The sequence below is a fragment of the Suricata suricatta genome, chromosome 15 (assembly GCF_006229205.1).
Source record: "Suricata suricatta isolate VVHF042 chromosome 15, meerkat_22Aug2017_6uvM2_HiC, whole genome shotgun sequence".
NCBI classification, from domain to species: Eukaryota; Metazoa; Chordata; class Mammalia; order Carnivora; family Herpestidae; genus Suricata; species Suricata suricatta.
This window is the reverse complement of record NC_043714.1, coordinates 23,251,441-23,273,706: the sequence shown is the minus strand read 5'-3', so window position 1 is coordinate 23,273,706 and position 22,266 is coordinate 23,251,441. Positions and strand designations below refer to the sequence as shown.

Here is a 22,266-nt window from a genome sequence, read left to right as displayed (position 1 = left end):
CTGATATGCTGTATCCCAGCTTATAAATATGCCCTAGCTATCTCCTAGATATCTCCTAGACATTTATTTTATAAAGATTCATTTTTTGTTTTTACCAGTAGTTTTGTACATATGTGTTTTTTTTGCACGTATATGATAGTTTTTCTAAAAATGTAAATTCTGGGCCACAAGGTATGTACATTTTTTATTGTGCTAGATGACTTTGAAAATTACTTTCATCCTACATTATTTTTTAAAAATTAAAGTCCTCAATGACAACCTGTATTTTTACTGACTCCTACAATTTATAGACATACCTTCCTCTTTTTGCTCTTTTATCACAGAGGTCAATCTTTCTATGAAGATAAAATGGGTAATAACATACAATGACTTTTCCCAGCATTACAATCTGAGGTAATGATTAATTCACCAATGCATTCATTTTTCCTTGCAAAGTAATTTTGTTGTATGACAGGAGTCCCTTTTCAAAGGGGAAAATGCTTACTCATGAAAATTAAAGACACATTTTCTTTTGGAAATAGTATCTCCAAATTTACTAGACATACTGGCAAAGCCAGGAGTATTTCTATAAAAGTTTGGGAGAATAAAACCTAATTAAAATTACTAAAATTAGACAAAAATCCGTTAGTCACGAGTTTTAAAAAATATTTTGCAGTATTACTAGGATAGAATGATGATACAAAAAAATCATTAGATTTGAAGAGATTTTTTCACAATGGCTGTTACATAGATTTGTGAGTTTCCTTTTCATCTATGCAAATATAGACTCTGTTTTGTCCTACTGTTTCCACATATTTGATCAAGAACTGAGGAAAAGCAGCAACTTGGATTTACCACTGTTTCTCTTTCTGTCAGATTCTGAAAATAAAGCAAGTTATTTTATAATATAGGTGACTTGTCACAGTGAATTTGATTTATCTAGTAAAAGATGTTGAGGCATTCTTTATTATTGGGTCTCTTATTTTCCATCTTATTTCTCAAGAAATTATTTTCTAAAAATATTATTTTCTATATATACAATCTATAAAAGCAGAGGGGATAAGTTAACTCCCATATCCCTCCTCTCAATTTGAATTGACTTTGCAAAGTTAATGTAGGGAAGTAGGTGTGTGTGTGTGTGTGTGTGTGTGTTAAAGGTAGGTCCCGTTTCCCTCGCTGCTCCCATTCTGAAAGAAAGAAAATGCCCCCTTACAGTGCAAAGATCCTTTCTGGTTACCGGCCAATATATTCTGCACTCTCAGACAAGGGGAATGTTTGAGGTCTAGGGGTAGACAGTCTCTGGGGAGACTGAAGTGGTTTTGTTAATGTAAAGAAAAATACATTTTGCTTGAATATTTGCATGCTTCCACTTATGTAGTGTGCAGTGTTTTGACTTTCCTTTCAGCTCTGCACAGAATCTGGGCAACCTGAACGTGAAGATCCTGAGAGCTGAGCCTTCTGGAGATTAAAATGGGATTTCTCCTATCTACTACTTCTTGTTGGTACGACTATTCAAGCAGAGTCTGATTGATTATCTGTTGTGACAGTAATTGGATGGATGACTATTTTAACTGGGCAATTGACCTATGTCATTTATAAGACATTTGTAATATTAATGTGTTTTGATTTTATCAATCAGAAAAAAGGATAAATCAGTTTGGCTCAGAAGCTGGAAAAAGCATCAAAGGAGGAACAGATTTTGAAACACAAAATGTGGGTAGAATTTTTATGTGTGATAACATGTGAAGGGCAGGTCACTCAGAGAGCAAACTTGAACAGTTACAAATGGAGATGGTCATCCTGATGCATGGAGTTGCTTTAGGTCAAAGAACTGCTTTCTAGTAATATTGAAATTGGAAACCAAATTTCCCCACATCTGAGTGCTCATTCTACTTTGTCAGCAGAATGAGAGACATTATCATTCACACATTTTAGGAAAGTTATCTATCCCTTATGAATAATAATATATATTTATATTTACAAAATATACTATACATTGTATATAGAAACAATGTACAGAAAGTATAAAATGGGAGCAAGAGGATTTTTCAAAGGAGTAGATAATAGTCTAAATAAAATACAATGGAAGATGTGATATTTATGTCGGTATTTTAAAAATTAAATAATCAGAGGCTATATCTCCAAACTCCGCTACCTATCCAACTGATATATACAAACTGATGTTTATTAATTCAATTTAAGGATATAAATTCTTCATAAAACTGTCATTATGTTCAAGATACTCATTATCACTATAAAAACATATCTATAAGATACTTAAGGTACATAATGTAAGGTAGCAATTTGTCTAAGGGTTAAGTATAAACACCTTAACCAAATTATGATTTCAGGTAGTAGCAAATTAACAGTTTTCTTTAACCTGGCAAAATCAAAAACAAAGATTTAGACACTTCTCTCTCTCTCTCTCTCTCTCTCTCTCCCCTCCCCGCCACCCCCATTGCCCTACTGAAAAGCTAAGCTTTTGCCTCTAGGGCAAGTCTGGTGTTAACTTACTTTATATCCTAACCGCCCTCTCGCTGGGGCCCACATGCCTTAAGTAAACCACCTCTTTTCAGCCAAAATTGAGCCTAACATTCATTCCATTTCATGGTGTTTCAACGTGTACCTTTTAGAAATGATGAAGTAAGGGAAACTAACCCCAAATCAACTACTGAAGCCCATTAAAGGGGCTTATTTGCATGCTTTGGCTTTATATGGATAACATGCTCCAATGAGCTACATGAATTTGGGGCCTGAAGGAGATACGGGCTGTGCCTAATGTTTTCTGGTACAGACCATTCAGAACTCACATGATAGCTAAAGTGTTGTTGATGAGTCTGGCATAGATCAGCACTTCTCGGTTATTTGAGCAAAGAGGTTCAGAAGTATTGAATCTGGAAACTTTAAGGAGTTCAAAGCCAATACAAGTGTGCCCTTTAGAAAAATGCATTGATGGAGGTTTGGGTTATTGATATTTAATTAGTGCTCTTGAGATTTCACTCCCCTACCACATGATCCACCTTTCTGATATAAAAGTATGAGACTTTATAAAATGAATATTGATGGTTGATTCAGTGTAGGATTTCAGCTTGTGAGGGCTAACAGAGAGCCAAACAACCCAGAGTAGTGGATTTTGGCACAGAAGAACAAGGGGGAACAAAGGTCTGTTGAGTGACTGACAGGTAAGATTCTGAGGGAAAATATCACTCCAACTCCAGCACAGATAATAATGTACTTCTGAATATTCAAGCACATCCTGTTATTTTAAAGTTTAAATATAAACTGAGTAAAAGAATCACAAAACTAAGCTTAAAAAATATAACTCGGACCAAGATAATCAGATAGGATTTTTAACACTAAAATTAAAGTTTAACACTACCAATTATATTTCATACGTGAAAAATTTCAAAATTGTGTGTTGTATAGTCCAAGGTATGAAACCTTTGACAAGAGCAAGTTCTGAGTGCCAAAATTATGCACATTTCTCCTCAATTTATGTATATTTGAATATAGAACACTTAACATTTGCAAATTTCTATAACCTGATGAATGAAAATCAAAGAGAATGTGTTATTTGATGTTAACCAATATAAAAAGAGATATTTTATGAAGCTCATCTTTTTTGGACAACTTAATTTAAATGTTATACATATATGAATAGGTAAGTGACACATTTCCTTGGTTCAAATGTAAAATGACTGCACTTTTGTCTGTGCGTGGACCCTATTTTACATTACTAATTTTCTGAAATATCCAAATATTCAAAATGATTTCTTAGAAATATGTAAGAAAAAACACTCATCTGTAAAAATAAGGTACAAATAGAAAATGTTTAGGGGCATCTGGGTGGCTTAGTGGGTTAAGCGGCCAACTTCGGCTTGGGTTATGATCTCATGGTTCATGAGTTTGAGCCCTGTGTCCAGCTCTGTGCTGACAGCTCAGAGCCTGAAGCCTTCTTCAGATTCTGTGTCTCCTTCTCTCTCTGCCCTTCCCCTGCTCATGCTCTGTCTCTCTCACAAAAATAAACATTAAAAATTTTCAAAAAACAAATACCCTGTAATTTCAATACCCATTCAAGAGTCTATACTGATTTTTTTAATAACAAGCATTTATATAGCACCTACTATGTTTACACCCTTGTAAGATAACAGAAAATACATAATTGGTCCATGCCCCCAGGTCCTGGCACAGAGCTCCAAACCTCTTGTAGTTAGCTAATTGATAAGAGCTACAAGCATCTTTTGCTCTAATATTTAGTCTTTGGTCCTTGGAACACCTGGGGAATATATCTCTTATTCGAGTAAGGCTACTCTAGATGGGCTCCTAGATGGGAGACAGTCATCGGACAGACCAAGCCATATTTAGAGGCTTGGATTTTCAGCCCCACACCCCATTCTCCAAAGAGGGAAGAGGGGCTAGAGTGAAGTTAATAGTCTATCCTGCCTCCGTGATGAAGCCTCCATCTCCAAAGCTCAGGTTTGGAGGGCTTCCAAGTTGCTGAACACATGAAGAAACGGGGAGAGGGAATGTCCAGAGGGCATGGAGGCACCACATCCTTTCTTTTTCCTTGTCCTGTGCATCTCTTCCATCCGGCTCTTCCTGAAGTGCATCCCTTCGTAATAAAATAGTAATCTAGCAAATAAAATATTTTATGGGTTTTGTGAGCCATTCTAGCAAATTGTTGAACCCAACAAGGGAGTCATGGGATCCCCAATTCACAGCCAGTAGGTCAGAAGTACAGGTGACAATCTGGAAGTTGCAAATGACATTTCAAATGGGGAAGGGAAATCTTGCAGAAGTGAGGCCATAATTTCTGGGATCTGATACTAACTTCAGCTAACTTCCCTAGTGTCAAAATTGAATTCTAGGATTCCCTGCTGGTGTCACGAGGAACTGCTTCTGTTTCTCCCAACACAAATTTGGGAAATAAAAGTGTTAGAAGTGAAGTGCTATATGTGAGTAGTAAGGAAAAACATACAGAAGTGATTTTTTTCCTACAGAGCACTTTTGCATATAACATTAACTCATTATTCACCATAAGACACCTGTGATGTATTACATCCATTTCACAGATGAGGAAGTTAGGCTCGGGGTGAGTAATTTTTCTAAGGTGACACAGCTAGCAAAGGCAGGGTCCAACCTCTTAAACCAAACCACATGACCTATTCTTCACATGAAGCCACGCAAGAGAGGCTGTGTGGGCTAAGAAGCTAAGCAAAGAGGAAATGCTACCAAATTTGAATCACTAGTAATATCTAACAACTGTTGTCACTTTTTAATTTGTCTGCTATAGAGAGAATCATTGGACATATTTGACATTCAGTTGAAATTTTCATTTCTGATGGAATTTTCACTGTGACAGTTAGAAGTATGCTTTACAATGATCTCAGTTATTTTTCAGGAAAGAGGGGCACTTTGTTAAATATTTACTTCTAAGACAACTTATCTATTTTATCGAAAATGAAGGCATGTGTCTCCTACGACATGGTAACATGTCAGAGATTTGGGAGAGGCAAATCAAAGTTGTTTTGTTGTTAAATCAGAAGAGAAACCTCAAAGTACTATATTGATTTGACAGATATCTAGAAAATGGAGTCTATTTTTCCAAATACATAATATTTTTTGGCTCAGTTGCAGTACGAGTACCAGTATCTCACTTTGGCAGAACATTATCATGAGAACATATGTTTGCGTTGGACCTGTCATTGAACTCATCCCTGCAAGTTAAGCCTCTGCTCAGAGTGGATAAATCCAAACCCTACCTGGCCTTTCACTGAGGGCAGACATATACCGCAAATGGATTCATAAACATAGGCAGGCCTGAACGTAAAAACAAAATGAAAGGCAAAAATCAGTGTATAGCTACACATTTAATTGATGCCACTGTTTTTTGTTTTTAATTAAGAGGTCCAAATATATATTTAAAATTAAGAAAAACTTTGTTTAATATAAATTAAATATAAAATGAGTCAACATGATTGTTTGAGTAAATATTATTTTTTGGTATTTTACTTGGTCTCTGGATATTTTTATGAAATATAACTTACTATGGATATTGTGCTATAGTTTTCTTGACGAATTTAAAATAATTTAAAAAGTATAAAACCAGCACAATTTGTTCCCATAATTTATGGGAGATCCCAAATGACCCTCTTAGAAGTGGACCCAGGGTAACATTGTCTAAAAGAAATCACTAAATAATCCCTGCTAATTCTAAAGGCTATAATTTTCCAAGAAAGATCCAGTAGGCATCGTAAAAGCAGAGTACGTGTCTAAATATTTACCAGAAACAATGCTATAGTGTGTCAGATGTTCCTATATTTCATACGATCAAAGGTTTGAAAGCCAGCCCTAATTTGTTTGGAAATCATGTAACGTGTAAATTTTGTTCATTTAATCAAGGATACAACAGTGCCATCTAGTGCTCTGGTTTCATGAACTGCAGACACACGGTCCTTAGGAACCCACTATACACTGGAGCAGGCATACACTACTCATGCAGAGTAGATAAAGTAACCTAAAATGCGGAAATTTCTCATTTTATATGATTTTCAGATAAAGTATAATCTGCTATTTACTTGGGTGCCAAAATTTAGGTTTTTAAATATTAGACTGGTATATCCCTGATGTATTCCTATCAGTTTTTCCTGAGATTTTCTGTATCATAATAAAACAGCATCAACATCTGGTGAAATCTTAGAAAACTGCAGGTATAATTCTAATAACAGGAAAAGGGAACTTATATAGTGACTAATAATAATAAAGCCAATTATATTTTAGCAGATTGCTATACATTAATGTGTTTTGTTCTTTACTTTTATTATCTCTAATACTCAGGAATTCTATGAGTGAGACATTGTATCAGTTTTACAGATGTAATTAAAGCTCAAAGAGTTATGCTTGAAACTGCTGGTAAGTGCCGGGGACCATATGAGAAGTGCGGTCTCATGAGAGGACACTGTGCTAGGGTACAGGCCACCTAATTCCACACTACTTCACTGATGCCAATGACCAAGCCAAAGCATAAAACCGACCACTGATTAAAGTTAACAAATATGCCATTTGTCCACTTGTGATCTTATAATTGAAACTACTTCAAATGTGTATACCATAATTGTAGCTAGGACAGAAGCTAATAGAAAAATCACATAATCAGAATATCCAGAAATATGTTTTGCTCATGAAAGAGGATTTATTTATTTTTTATTTCATTAAGTAATAAAAAGAAGTATCAGTATCTCTTTCACTCTTGATCAGAGTTTATCAACCATTAACTTTGGCACTATTGACTTTTTGGGCCAGAAACACTTTTATGTCAGGGGCTGTACTTCATATTTTTGTAAAGAAAATAATGTCCCCAACCACCATTGCCAAGTATCAGAATGATGAAATTTGTGTGGTGATTCTTCAGGAAGGCTCTCTGCTAATAGTTCCCACCTCCTTAATTTTATATATACTCATTCCAAAATAATGTTGGAAATATTAAATTCTGATAGGTACTGGAGCAGAACAGCAACGCATAAGATCAGGTCTCTATTCTGTTGTGCTTAATGTCTAATAAAAGTGAAATACTACTTTTAGCCAAAGTTTAAGAATTACCTCACAGAGGAAATTAATTTCAAAATTATATCTGATAGGTATAGACTCCGGTAGGACCTTTTCTGTGAAGATCTGATCCCAAGACTTTTCTATTTGTAAAGGCCAATCATGTATATGATGTAAACAGTACAGATTGCCCATAATTTTGTGGTTTATCTTAATGTATGTTGTTTTTTAAAAAACTGATATCTAATTTAGGTGAAACCTTTTAATGAACTAACAAAAAATAAACAAGTAGTTCCATATCACCTCAATATACAGCAATTCTCTTTCCTCTCTCTCTCTGTTTATATTGTTAGCTGGTAGAAAGAAGTCTGAAGTAGAACAAAAGGATTAAAGAATGAGGAAAGATCATCTAGATGGTAAACAACAACAACAAAAAAGAATGGAAGCCATATGGCCTTGACAGACATTTCAAAGATTATTTTAGTATAATTTTTTAATGAGATCCAAGACTATGGGTAAGGAAGGCTTCATAAATATTTTTGTAAAATATAAAAAGATGAATAAACTGTCAGAGTCTCATTTTACTCTTCATATCACTCAAGAAACTTACACTAAATGAATCAATGAGGTTAGAAGTACATTATTTGTAAAAACCAAGTAAGATGTGTATTATAGAAAACCTCTCAAATTCCTATTAAAATACCCATAAATTTATAAAACAATAATTTTTAATAGCACTGTAAAAAAATCATTAAATCACAGCCTGAGCAAAAGTTCAACTAAATGCCAGGTGACTTCATGACTTTCCAAATTATTTTAACAATACTTACTAAACAGTGTTCAATATTTCTAATTGAAGTTTTTTCTACCAGCATAATTTTTTGGTCTTTGTATTTGACCTTGTCTCGGTAATGTCAATGATAATTCCAGAATTCAATAAGTACCTTTTTTGAGAGAGAGAGAGATTGGAGGGTGGGGGGTGACAGAGGGAGAGGTACAGAGATAATCATAGGCAGGCTCCACCCCAGCTACGAGGGTCAGCTCTGTCTCATGACCTGAGATCATGACCTGAACAGAAATCAAGAGTCCAACACTCAACTGACTAAGCCAATGACTATACCTTTTTAGTGGCTATAAATTATCATCCTCTTTTTATTTTCTTTTAGGAAGTTCATAGTTCTTTTACATCTTTAACATTTGTATCTGTGACTTTTCTTCATCTTTGTGAATAACAAAGCAAGTAAACAGAAAGGAAATGAAAAGCATTGTATGGAAAATTAGTTTACTGGGCATATGTAATTTTGCCTGCAAAAAGCGGACTCAGTGCTAAACTACTGAAGGTAGGTTTCCTGATGTGATATGTTATAGAGTCCTAGAAAGCTATGTATAAACTCAAATTCATTAAGTTTAACACAATTTCCTCAAGTAATAAAAAAACTTACATGATGAAACAAAGGTAACAAAAAGGTTGTATAAATAAAGTTAAGTTATATGCAGGTAGAAAGATATATGACATTATTCTTAGTTGAATTTTTTAGAAAAAAAATCATATCCAATCATATTAAAAATGTATTTCACATGCTAAATATTAAAGTAATAGAATAGGTATGGATAAACATTATAAATTTTATATAAATTTTATAAATTTTAAATGTATAAGTATGAACCAAATATCAAAAGGAAAACTGTGGAATATTCTTTAAAAAAAATGAAGTTACTTCTGTCAAGTAAAAATTCACCTTATTTCAACTGCTTTGTATGTTCATGTTCTGGCATACTGGGTTTTCTTCAAGAGAAGCACTAATTTACTTTGTAGTGTAGAGAAACTTTCTATTAGTATTTTCAAGCTCAATGCTGCCTTGTCTTATGAAACATGTTATTAACTGTTAATCCACACAACATCCCTTGTTAAATAGCTCATTATTATTATCTTCACTTTCCAGCTGAAGAAACACACCAAGAGAGGTCACAGAGTGAGTCAAGGCCAGGATTAGCAATGAAAAGCACCCAGTTGTCGGTGCTTTCCTTGGTCTACCCGGCCACGCTAAATAGCTGAGATGGCTTGCCTGGATAGCCACAAAGAATGGGAGCTGACCCAGGGCTTGTGCAACCAAACTCCCAATAAAGACAGCCTGTGTAACCCTGGCCTTTGGACCTCATACAAGTTACCCTAAATTTGAATTGGTGGGGCCCTCACTCATATTCTTGACCTAGATCTTGAACGTTACTCACCTCATGTCACCATCACTACTGAAACCCTATGAGTTTACCTGTGGTTTGCTCTACTCTGAACCTATTTCTAAGGAGAGAAAGGTAAATAGTGCTGAGGGCATTTTATAACTTAGGGTGATATTTCTGGAGGGACTGGAATCTGTGTTAATTCTCTTTAAAAAAATGAGACCAAATTTATAAACTGTGTGGGTTTTTTTTATCTAAACGTTTGAGAAAAAATAAATGCACACATAATAAAAACTAACTGAAATTCTAGACAGTGGCTAGGGTATATACGCAGTGGATATAGTGCATTTTATGTAATATTGATAGACAATGAAGACATGAATTTTCTAAATTGTTCAACTTCCAATTGTTAAGAAATCTTTCATGGTAGCAAGCACTTTAAAAAGTATAACCAAGAAAGTAGAAAAGAACTTTTAAAACTATCTAATAGCAAAAAAAAAAAAATACTGGGCTTTGTTGGATCTATGTAACTTTTACAAGTTTTGAAATATGGAGGATATAGGTCACCAATAATGTTTATCAAAAACATATCTTTATTTAAATTAATCTAATATCCCACTCAGAAACAAAGACATTTGATTAAAGAGGCATATAAGGGTTTGCATATTGGTAAAATTCCCTATTAATATTGTAACAAGGACCCACAGCTCACCTTATTGTGTCAGCACATCCTTTACTCTAAAATTTAAAAATGGCATTACAAGAAAGGAAAATTACAGACAAATTTTCTTTGGAAAATTTAGTTGAAAATTTCTAAAAGAAACGTGAAGAAATAAAACCATAAAACAAATAATATAATAACATTAAGTAGGGTCTATTGTAGGTCTGTAATAGGAGTTTTAACATTCAGAAAGCAATCAATCTCATTCATCATACTGACAATAAAAGGGGGAAATGGCGTAATTAGATCAATCAATACAAGAAAAGCTTTTGATAAAAGTCAATATTCTCTCATTATAAAAACTTTTAACAAACGAAAAATAAAAGAAAATCTTCTTAATCTGATAAAGGTTATCTACAAATGTCTATAGCATATGTTATATTTAATAAAGACATAAAAATTTCTCAGCAAGACTGGGAACAAGACTGCAAAGTTGACTAATGATCAACACCATTAGTCAACTTTGCACTGGATGCCTCAGTCTGTACAATAATATTACCAAAATAAATAAAAATTATAAAGTTTGGAAAGGAATAAATGGATTTTGTTTATAAATGGCATCATTGTGCATGCAAAATATACAAAGCATTCAGAAAGTGTTAGATTCAGTAAGTAAACTTAGCATGACTGTTGGATATAAACAATTAAAAAATAAAAATTTCTAAAGAAAGCATTAATTTAGCATCAATCACATAAAACATCTATATATTTATCTAATAAAAATTTTGCAAAATCTTTGCACATAAAAACACATTACTTAGTTAAATTAAAGAAGAGCTAAATAAAGGAAAGAATTTACTAAAAATTGTAAATATATCAATTATTTCACAACTTCAATTCAATACCAATTAAAATCAAAAGCTTATTTTTATAGACACTGATAACTTTATTTTAAAATTCAAATGAAAGTGCAACAAGGTCAAGATGAAGCAAGGCAATCTTGAATGAAAATAAAGTCAGAGTATTTGTATTACCATATATCAATACTGACCAAGAAATTGCAGTAAGATTTAATGATATTAACACAAGAATAGAAAAACTGACCAATGGCATATAGTAAAGACTTGAGAAGCAGAGTCATATAAGCAACCACAGACATGATAACAGTGACACTGCAGTGCAATGGGGTGAAAGGTTAATAAATTTTAATCTGTATGTCCTGAAAACAACTAAAATTTATTCCAGATTAAGTGTAGATCTAAATGTGAACTATAAAGCAATAAAGGTTGTAGAAGATAATATACATGAATATTTTCATGGTCAAAATAATACCTTAAAGTCCTTAATGAGGAAACAAAAAGCACTAGCCAAAAACAACACTAATAATTTGTGCCTCATAGAAATTAAGATTTCATATTTATCAAAATAAAGACAGTTTCAAAGACAGAAAGAGAAAAAAACATTATATGTATAAAATATATGTATTATATATAAATATTATATTATGTATATTTTATAGATTATATGTTATCTATATAATTATATAGATAATTTATAACATATAAGCTATATACAATTTATAGAAAATGTATATATTATCTATATAGATAATATATATGACATATAAGAAAAATAAACATAATACATATATATAATATATAGGAAAAATAAACTATATATTTAAAATCTTCTACAATTCATAGAAATATAGATAGATAACCCCATAGACAAAAGCAAACAAAACACTTGGACAGGCACTTCACAAAGAAGCTATCCAAATGGCCAATCAATATATGTAAATGTGGTCAACACCATTAGTCATCAGGTACATATAACTTAAAACCACAGTGTAACAAATATGTATAAGATCTACATGAGGAAACTATAAATTTCTGATGAATGAAATCACGTAAGAACCAAATAAATGGAGAGGTATTCCAGGTTCATGAATAGGAAGACTCAGTACTGTCAACATATCAGTTCTTCCCAACTTGATCTATAGATTCAATACAATCCCAATCAAAATCTCAGCAAGTTATTTTGTGGATATTGACAAACTGATTCTAAAGTTTAGATGGAGAAGCAAAAGAGCCAGAAAAGCCAACGTAATATTGAGGAAGAATGGTAAAACTATAAAAAACTACATTTATCCATGTGATATTGGTAAACATAGAGAGAAATCGATCAATGAAACCACACAGCAAAATCAAAAAGTAGCCCATGCAAATATAGTCAACTGATTTTTGACAAAAGAGCAAAAGCAATAAAATAGATCAAAGATAGTCCTCTCAATAAATTGTACTGAAACAATGAACATACACATGTTGATGAATAATAAATCTAGATTAACCAAAAAAAATGAACCTAGATAATCTAGGCAGACATTATGCCCTTCACAAAAATTAACTCAAATTGGATCATAAAATTCAAAACTATAAAACTCCCAGAGAATAAGAGAAAACCTGCATGGCGACCTTGGATATTATGACTACTTTTTAGATACAACAGCAAAGGCACAATCCATGAAAGAAATAATTGATAAGCTGGACTTCATCAAAATTACAACCTTTGTGAAAGGCCAAATCAAGAGAATAAGAATACAAGCCACAGACTGAGAGAAAATATTTGCAAAGACACATCTGATAAAGAGCTATTATCCAAAATAGACAAAGAACTCTTAAAACTCAACAGTAAGAAAATGAACCACTCATTTTCAAAATGGGCCAAAGATCTAAACAGACACTTCTCCAAAGAAGATACGCAATATGCTTAGTAAGTTTAAAAGTTTAAAAAGATGTTTAATATGTCACCAAAAGGTGCAAATTAAAATTACAGTGAACTACATCCCCATTAGAATGGACGACATTTGGAACACTGACAACAAAAACTGTTAGCAAGATTGTGGAGCAATGGGAACTTTTATTCATTGCTGGCAAAAGTGCAAAATGGTACAGACGCTTTAGAAGGCAGTTCTGTGACTTCATACAAAACAAACATATTCTCACCAGTAATCCAGCAACCACTCTCCTTGGTAATTACCTAAAGGAGTTGAGAACTTATGTCCACACAAAATAATCTGTCCAAAAAAGAAGTTTTGGTAGCTTTATCCAGAATCACTAAAATTTGAAAGGAGCCAGTATGTCCTCAATAGGTGAATGAATTTATAAACTTGGAATACAACAGAAAATTGTGGAATTCTAGATTACAAATAAAAAATATTATCCAGATCTAGCAAAAAATTATCAAGGCATGAACAGACATGGAGGAAACTTAAATGAATATTGTTAAGTGAAAAAAGCCAGTGTAAAAAGGTTACATTCTCTATGATTCCAACTATATAACATTTTGGAAAAGAAAAAAATGTGGAAACAGTAAAAGGATAATTGGATCATTGTGGGCAGGATTAGTATAAATAGAACACAGAGGTCTTGTAAGGCAGTGAAAATACCCTACATCACATTAATAATGATGGATACATGTCATTACACATTTGTTGAAACCCATAGAACGTACAACAGGAAGAGTAAACCTTAATGTAAACTATGATCTTTGGGTAATTATGATGTGTTGCTGTAAGTTTTTTGATAATAATAAAGGTACCACTGGTGGAAAATGTTGATAATAGGGAGGCTATGCCTGTGTGGGGATAGGAGGTATATGGGAAATCTCCATACTTTCCTCTTGGTTTGTTATGAACTGAAACTTCTCTAAACAAATTAATATCTTTTAAAAAATTACATAGTGCGCTCACACACACACACACACACACACACACTACACACACACTACACACAGACATCACTATATATCTACCAGAAACTCTGGGGACAAGTACCAGTGAGACTATGAATAAGTATATTCTCTTTGGAAAGCTGTCTAGCAGTATGTCTCCTAACGCAAACCATACTAATATGACACAACAAATACACTATTAAATATTGAAGTTTTTAATATATATGCACTGAAAGACATGTCAAAAAATTAATATCATTATCTGATATTGTGAAATCTGGAAATAACCCAACTATCCATGAATAGAAGAACATACATAATTTTAAAATATTGATATTCTAAACAGAATATTACACAGCAATGACCATTAGTAATCTAATTCTACAGGCAACCACATGGATAGTCTCACAGACATAACACTGAGTGAAAGAAACCAGACACATACACAAAAAACTATATAATTACATATATATAAATGCCTCCAACAGGTAAAACCCATCTGTGTAATGGAAGTCAAAACAGCTGTTCTCTTTGGGGAGGCAGGAGGAGCATGGTGGTGGGAGAGAACAAGGCGGCTTCTAGGCATATTGTCTTGATCTGGGTGACAATTACAAAGGTGTGAGTAATATTTAAAAATAAGTGAGATGTATACTTAAGATCATACATATATATACATTTGTTATATATTACACATTCATAGAAAACTTAAATAAAAAGCAGAGATCACTTCAAAGCATAAATTTTTCTTTTTTACATAACTGTATCACAATAACAATTCAAGTAACAAATCCATCCAATCTAAACAGATCAAGGGGAGGCTAAGAGAAAAAAAACACTGCTTAATGGTACAATCAAAATTCAACAATTTCTGATGCCTGCCAATAGATATTTTCTCATTAAGCAGCCATTGTACATAGATGTCAATTGTTTTCAGATGAGATAAAATTTTTCTTCTCTAGGTATATATTACCTTTCTTAAATCCAGGCACTCTTGTACAAAGAAATTCTCAAGTCATAAAGGAGATCAATTCAGCCAACATACTACCACTATGAAAAAAATAAAGCCTAAGTACACATTTCTCTTGCCAAGAACCAAATTCAAAATGTTCAGGTTATCTGTAGTGAAGCCTCTGTGTGTTTTATCCCCTTCTTGATTCAAAACACCAGAGAGATCCTTCATGCCAACTCGTTGCAGCAGAAGCCAAACTCAGAAATGAAACAGCAAATTATAAAGCCACTAGAGCTGCCTCCCACTTAAACACCCGGCCCTGTTATCAAATGTCATACTGTTCCTCATTCCAGCATCCTCCCTTTGGATTGGTGACTAACGTTTTAGTTTTAAGCACTGTATCCCATAATATAATAAAATAAACCAAGTCTTCTAAATCTACTCGCTAGATGCAGAAACAGATACTCTTTAGCTTTGCACACTATTACTCATGTCCTGAGCTAACTTTATTATGGTTACTCTGATTATTAATACTTTCCTGGCTAATCAGCGTCTTTGAGGGCTCTGCACATTTGGCCACAACCACTCTACTTTAGTCCCTTATCCAGCCCATTCCTTTAGCAAATTTATGATAAAAGACCAACAGAGCAGGTCCTGTGGGGGATTATCACTCTCCATGCTGCTCTGAGCGCCCTGATAGCTTCACTATCATGGGTTAAAGAGGTTCTGTGTTCCTAAAGTGAAGCAGGTTCACTCATTCATATTGTGAGTTGAAATTAGGGTATAAGAAATTTCCCTTTTATTTTAGTTAACATTTCATTTCATTGTAGAGGCATAATGTACAGCAGGACCTTCTCTGATCCATATATTGCCTGTGTCTATCAAAATGACTCAATAAATGCAATCCATATTCTAGTAGCATCTGAAACAACTGCAAAATCTTAGCACTGAACAAAATAAATAAAATTACAAAAGAAATTTATAGACGAGGACATGAGGTCTAAGAAAGATCCATGACTTGTTCAACATCACACCACTACTCACTTGGTATTAGGTAATCTGCTTCTATTTTAGCGGTGTGTAACAGAGGTAAACAAATGGAGTTAATTTCTAGCCTCTAGAAAACTGTGCAGTAGAATATTCTCAAAAATGTTTTACTGCTGGGTATCCACAGTAACACTTTTTTAGACAACTGACTTAGGCTACCCTGCTTTGCCAGCATGATGTTCAGTAGGATATATTCCATTTATGTACATACATATATATGTATTATATATGTACTTACATGATATATGTATACATATGTGCTATGTGTGCCTCATGCATGTACATATACTACTGCTTTTTGAGAACTGAAAACTCAGAATCCTCAGACACGAGAGCATGCCATTGTAGACTAGAACTTCTCAAGCCAAGATTCAAGGACTTTAGGAGATCTCAGGCGTCCAAACGGTCTGTGAATCAGCTGATATTTGTGAGGTATTTTGTATATGTATTTATGTGTACATTTCTACATGTCTGGAATATAATGAGTTTATAGTTTTACTTGTCTTTCTTCCTTCCTTCCTTTTCTTCCTTCCTCCCTCCCTCCTTCTTTCTTTCCTTCCTTCCTTTCTTCCTACCTTCCTTCCTTCAGAGAGAGAACATTCACATGAGCAAGCAGTGGAGGGGCAGAGGGAGAGAGAGACTCTTAAGCAGGCTGTATACCCAGGGCAGAGCCCAAAACGCACGGCTCCATCTCATGACCGTGAGATCATGACCTGCCTGTGTCAAAATAAAGGGTTGGATGCTCAACCAACTGAGCCACCCAGGTGCCCCACTTTTACTAGATTTTCAAAGGGGTCTATAACCAAAAGCAATTTAAGCAGCAGTGTTTGATACTCAATTTTGTATTATTTGCTCAGGTTCACTCAGCCAAAAGAGGTCCTTTCTTTTTTTCTTAGCCAAAATAGAGCCTCTTGAATAGAATAATCTATATTTTTTACTCTTCAGTGTTAACATTTTTGTATCTAAAATCTGGTGAGTATAAGTCAAGCTTTAATCAAGTTTGATTTTCACAACATGAATTCTCTAAACTTAACTGATCAGTTTTGCTGAATCCAGGAGAATTCTTTTGCAAGTGGTAGCACATATCTAAACTTGCACACTGTCCTTCCAAATCCCAAAATAATTCATGCAACCACTGCCAAATGGCATATTTCAATAACTGTATCACATTGGCACTATTATATAAATTCCTATAAGGAACAGACTGATGGATGCCAATTACCAGGGGAAATTGGTTACTTCTATGGTGGAAGCAAGGAGGACTATGTTTGGAACGCAGAAGATTTTTTTCTGAGGTTCTTTTTAATACTGCCATGCCAACAGTAAAGGTTTAATGGAAAACTACAGGAACCAGAAAATGCAGAGTAACTAAGGATCCAAACCTTTCAGGAAGAAAGGTTTGGATCTACATTGCCAGTTACAAGAAACTATAATCCTACTTTCATCCTTTTGAGGTCCCACAAGAATATGTAAGAGCTTTAAATGCTACCAAACTGGAATGGGTATTGGCAAACCATTCCTCACTTCCTTGGACGGTCACCGAAATGAAGTCAATTGCTTGGCAAAGCATCCAAAGAGCCTGGCTACTGTCCTTTCTGGGGTATGTGATGGAGAGGTTAGAATTTGGAACTCAACTAAATGAAAATGTATCCACACAATACAAGCACATGAGAGTTCTATAAAAGGAATACATACTTGTTTTGTGGGATTTCTTTTTTTTACTGTTGGTGATGACAAAACTGTAAAGTAGTAGAAAATGCATGTACCAGGCTATGGAGAAGAGGAGGAACCAATGCACATAACCTTAGGAAATAGTGTATGTATACAGGAATTGCACATCACTGGAAAGAAGCTGCTTTTGCCACATGTGGACACCAAGTAGAGATTTGGTCTGAATGAAGAACCAATCCTATATGCTCAATGATCTGGGGATTTAACAGTCTGAACAATGTTAAATTTAACCCAACTGAGACATTTCTCTTGGAAAGTTGGGCTTCTGACAGGAATATAGTACTATATGATATGAGGCCAGATACTCCTCTGAAAAAAAGTCATCTTAGTTATAAGAACAAATAGAATTTGTTGGAACCCTGTGAAAGCTTTCATTTTTACTGCAGTAAATGAAGATTACAACTTATATACTTTTGGGAGGCATGCACTGTACACTCTTGTAATGGTGGTACATGTGGATCCTGTATCTGCAGTGCTTAATGTAGATTACTCTCCCAATGGGAAAGAGTTTGTGTCTGCTTGTCTCGATAAATATATTTGAATCTTTCCTATTGACAAAAATAGAAACAGGTTAGTCTGTCGTGCAAAGGGAATGCAACATGTTATAAATGGACTTCTAATAGCAAATATATGTGGATCTGATGAAATGAACATTTGTCTGTGGAAAGCTAATGCTTCTGAAAAACTGGATGTCCTTACATCACGAGAAGAAGTAGTCAAAGATTATAACCTGAAGTTGAAGGAGAAATTTCAACATCATCCTCATATTAAGCACATTGCTCATCACCAATATCTACCAAAATCTATCTACACTCAGATTCAGGAACAGAACATCATGAAAGCAGTTGGTCAACAAAAGGAAGTGAATTGTCATACACAGCAAGTCTGGATCTGTATTGATTGCATCAGAGAATACACAGTGGCAGTTGTGAAATAATACTTGGTATTCCTACCAATCCTAACACATAATTATTTGTTACATTTTTATTTGTGAACTCTGCAAGTAAGTGTACTGGCTCCAGAATAATCCTAAACAGTTCAGTTACATGTGTAGAGAGCAACCCTGGAGAATTATCCTGACAGGTGACCTGCTTGATAAAACTAGCTGACATTTTACCCTTGATCTGGTTTCTTATTTCATTGAAGAATATGGTATTTACCAACCTACTCACTTTTACTGTTAGAAACTGCAGATATACCTTTGCTCCAATCTATTATTGTAGATACACTATACATTTGAATTTACATTCAATCTAAATTGTGATCAAACATCTCTTTTCTTACCTTTAATATTACTTTGGGTAATTATTGCTATGATTATGTATAACATGTGGAAGAACTATGTCAGAACTTTTTTTCAATTCAATTAATTTTCTGTCCTTTATTTGTATTTCCCTTTTTTAGACTTTAAAGATGGTGATTTACATAACTTTTATAAACAATGATTATAATTTATAGTCAAGATAATAAAACATCCTTTTTCTCAAAAAAAATCCTTGTGTTGACTATTTCCAAACCTAAACATTTTGCATTATTAAGGTTTGCTGATCTTCTAATAACATCATCTAAGATTGTTATTGTCTGCCATATCTATTTGTTTATTTTTTGTCTTACATTTTGCCTAAAATGTAAGCCTGGTGAAGGCAACGGCTATGTTGTGGTAGATAGTCTGGCACATTTTTCATCTTTCTAAACTTCCTTCTGGGGTGACTTTTTGTACTGTAAAAGCCAGAAAGGTAAAAAAAAAAATAGCCTTTCCCAGAACAGATTCCAGGTAAGTTTCCACACGTGAGTTCATCATCTGCATGCATCTATTCAAATGTGGAAATATGTGAAATGCAGAATGAAGGAAAGCTTGCTTGAACAAGGTGTCCATTTTGCTGGCACAGATCTATCAGGTCTGATTAGGCTCTGGAGCCTAGAGTTATAGAAGCTGTTCTCTGATCACCGTCTTGGAATTGCAGCTAAAGCGCTAAGATCTATACTCCTCAATTAAACAATCTTTCTGATTCTCTATCACTTCTCTTTGAAAAAAATTTTAAATAAGAAGTATATATATTTAGGCTGTACAACATGATTATTTGATTACTGTCTTTGATTGTGGCAGATGTGGCAGTCAGTTATGGATACCCGGCCATTCCAATGGTGGGAAAACCCAATTCCTTGTATTAAATCCATTTTTGCTGAAAATAAAGTAGTTTCTGTTTTTCACAATTCATTTCTGACTAATACATGGGTTCTCAATTTTTGTTGACCGAAATGGATGAATATATTTCTAAGGAAGCATAAAATACATTAAAAAATAAAACACTACCAAAAAGTTCGCTTGCGGTGTTCCCCTGGAGGCAGACTCCAAGACAGCGATTTGCACACAGTTAGGCAGTGGAGGAAGATGAACTTTGATGCATATCCAACAAAGGCATCAGCAATCATACTAGGAAAGTTCTAGAACTAGAATGGTTTTTGTAAGTTGTCCAGAACTGTGAAGAGTGACAGGCTTTTTTACCCTTGCATCAACTAGCAATTGGATATGAATGGACGTCTTCCCAAAGGGTGTGGTCATGGGCTAGGCAGTGCTCTTCCTGGATTAGGGCAATTCCCAAAGATAACTTCCTGACTCAGCTGACAGCTGTCAGCCATCAACACTCCCAGCAGCTGGAGAAAGGAGTGGTTAGTTCTGAGAAGGGGAAGGGGTAGATCTGGATAGTGCACTATGGCATTCACCTCACAAAGACAGCACTAAGGAAAAACAGCCATGTGACTATGAACCAGAAAGCCAGGATTTGAGTATCATTTCTTCCACTTAGCAGCTGTGGGAATTTGGACATGTAATTTAATTCTCTGATTTTGTTTCCTCATCTACAGAAATAGAATAGGGTGTGCATGTCATGCAGAGTTTGAACATGTGTAGACAATGACCTCTTTGACTTTAAATACACTATCCAACCCTTTTGTGCCAGTGTTATACACTGAAAGCCCTAGAAGGGCATTCCAAGAAAGACTTATCAAGAGCTAGGTTCCCAGAACTAACCCTACAACCCACTCAACTTTCCATCACTGTTATGGAGCATGTCATTTCTCTTTTTTTAAAAAAAAGACATTAAACTGAAACCATAGTGCCGTGTAAACTTTTCAGCATATAATCACCCACAGCTCCACTTATATTTTAGGATGCAATACAGTAATCAAGGTCCTATGATATATATGCCAAAGACAGCATGGTGATGGTGGCGGGAGTAATATATGGTACCACCTTTATACTTCTTGTGACAGCTCCTGCTGTTCGAGGACTAGTGACGGTCACATACTCTTTACATCAAGGCCCAGTTTGATTGCCTCTTCTTCCTCAAGTCGGTGAGTAAACAAATAAACCATCCTCAGGCTAAAATCATAACATACCTGTCTTGGGACACTGTGGGGCTCAGTTAGGTTGAGCAACCAACTCTGGATTTCGGCTCAGGTCATGATCTCACAGTCTGTGAGATCAAGCCCTATGTTGGGCTCCATGGTGATAGAGCAGAGCCTGCTTCAGATCCTTTCTCTTTTTCTTTCTCTCTGCTTCTCTCCCTCTCTCTCTCCCCCCCTCTCTCTCTCTGTCCCTCCCTCCCTCCAAACAAGTAAACTTTAAAAAAAGAAAATCATAACACACCTCTTTTAAAAGATGGGCCAAACCTGAATAGTATACTAAATTTTCTTTTTCTCTCATTATCTTGTGGTTTTTTTCTTCCTTTTTACAAAATGGAATATGACATAGAGAAGAGTACAGACTCAGATTTCCTGAATCACATTCTCCAGGGAGAGGGTCCTACCATCTTCGCTAATACATTCACTAAAATAAAGAAACATGGGATGAAGGAAATGGATATTCTACTGTATTAACTGTTTTAATGCAGGCAGGCAGAAAATGCCAGTTAACTGGCTAGTGATATAGTTATGTATTACTACTAGAAAATAGTAATTAATTCCCTATTTACTAAGTAAGCCATCTTTTTTTAAACATATGTAAACTTTGGGTTGTCTTGCATCTTAGTTAATAAGCATAATAATCGCACCTCCTGGATGCAATGGGAAGTTATTAGTGTCTGGGAGGTTTCCTGATGACAATTTTCCTTGCTTTAATTGTTCTGTAAATATAATGGCTATAATGAGTAAACAGAGAGAGAAGCCAGCTGAAGGGAACACTGTGTTTTTTAGAATCCTCTCTCCTGACTTCCATTTACTTGGCCTTATTTTCCAATTGGAAATGGTGAAGTCCTCAATATTTTCTGAAAGCCAGAAACAATGTTTACACGACCTACATAATTTACATGGTAAATTCCACTTCATGAGTGGCTAAATTTTAACTTCAGAAACAATATTATCTTCCTGAGTTTTCAAACAAGAAAAGTCACCTTTAAATATGACTAAAGACAGTGGCCTTTCATTCAATCTTGAAAATTAACAG

At 34.5% G+C, this 22,266-nt stretch overlaps 1 pseudogene; it reads left to right on the top strand.

Annotated features, from left to right (window-relative positions):
- The window catches only part of LOC115278795, a 73,450-nt pseudogene extending 54,691 nt beyond the window's left edge, over nt 1–18,759 (top strand).
- The last annotated feature ends 3,507 nt before the right edge of the window (nt 18,760–22,266 follow it).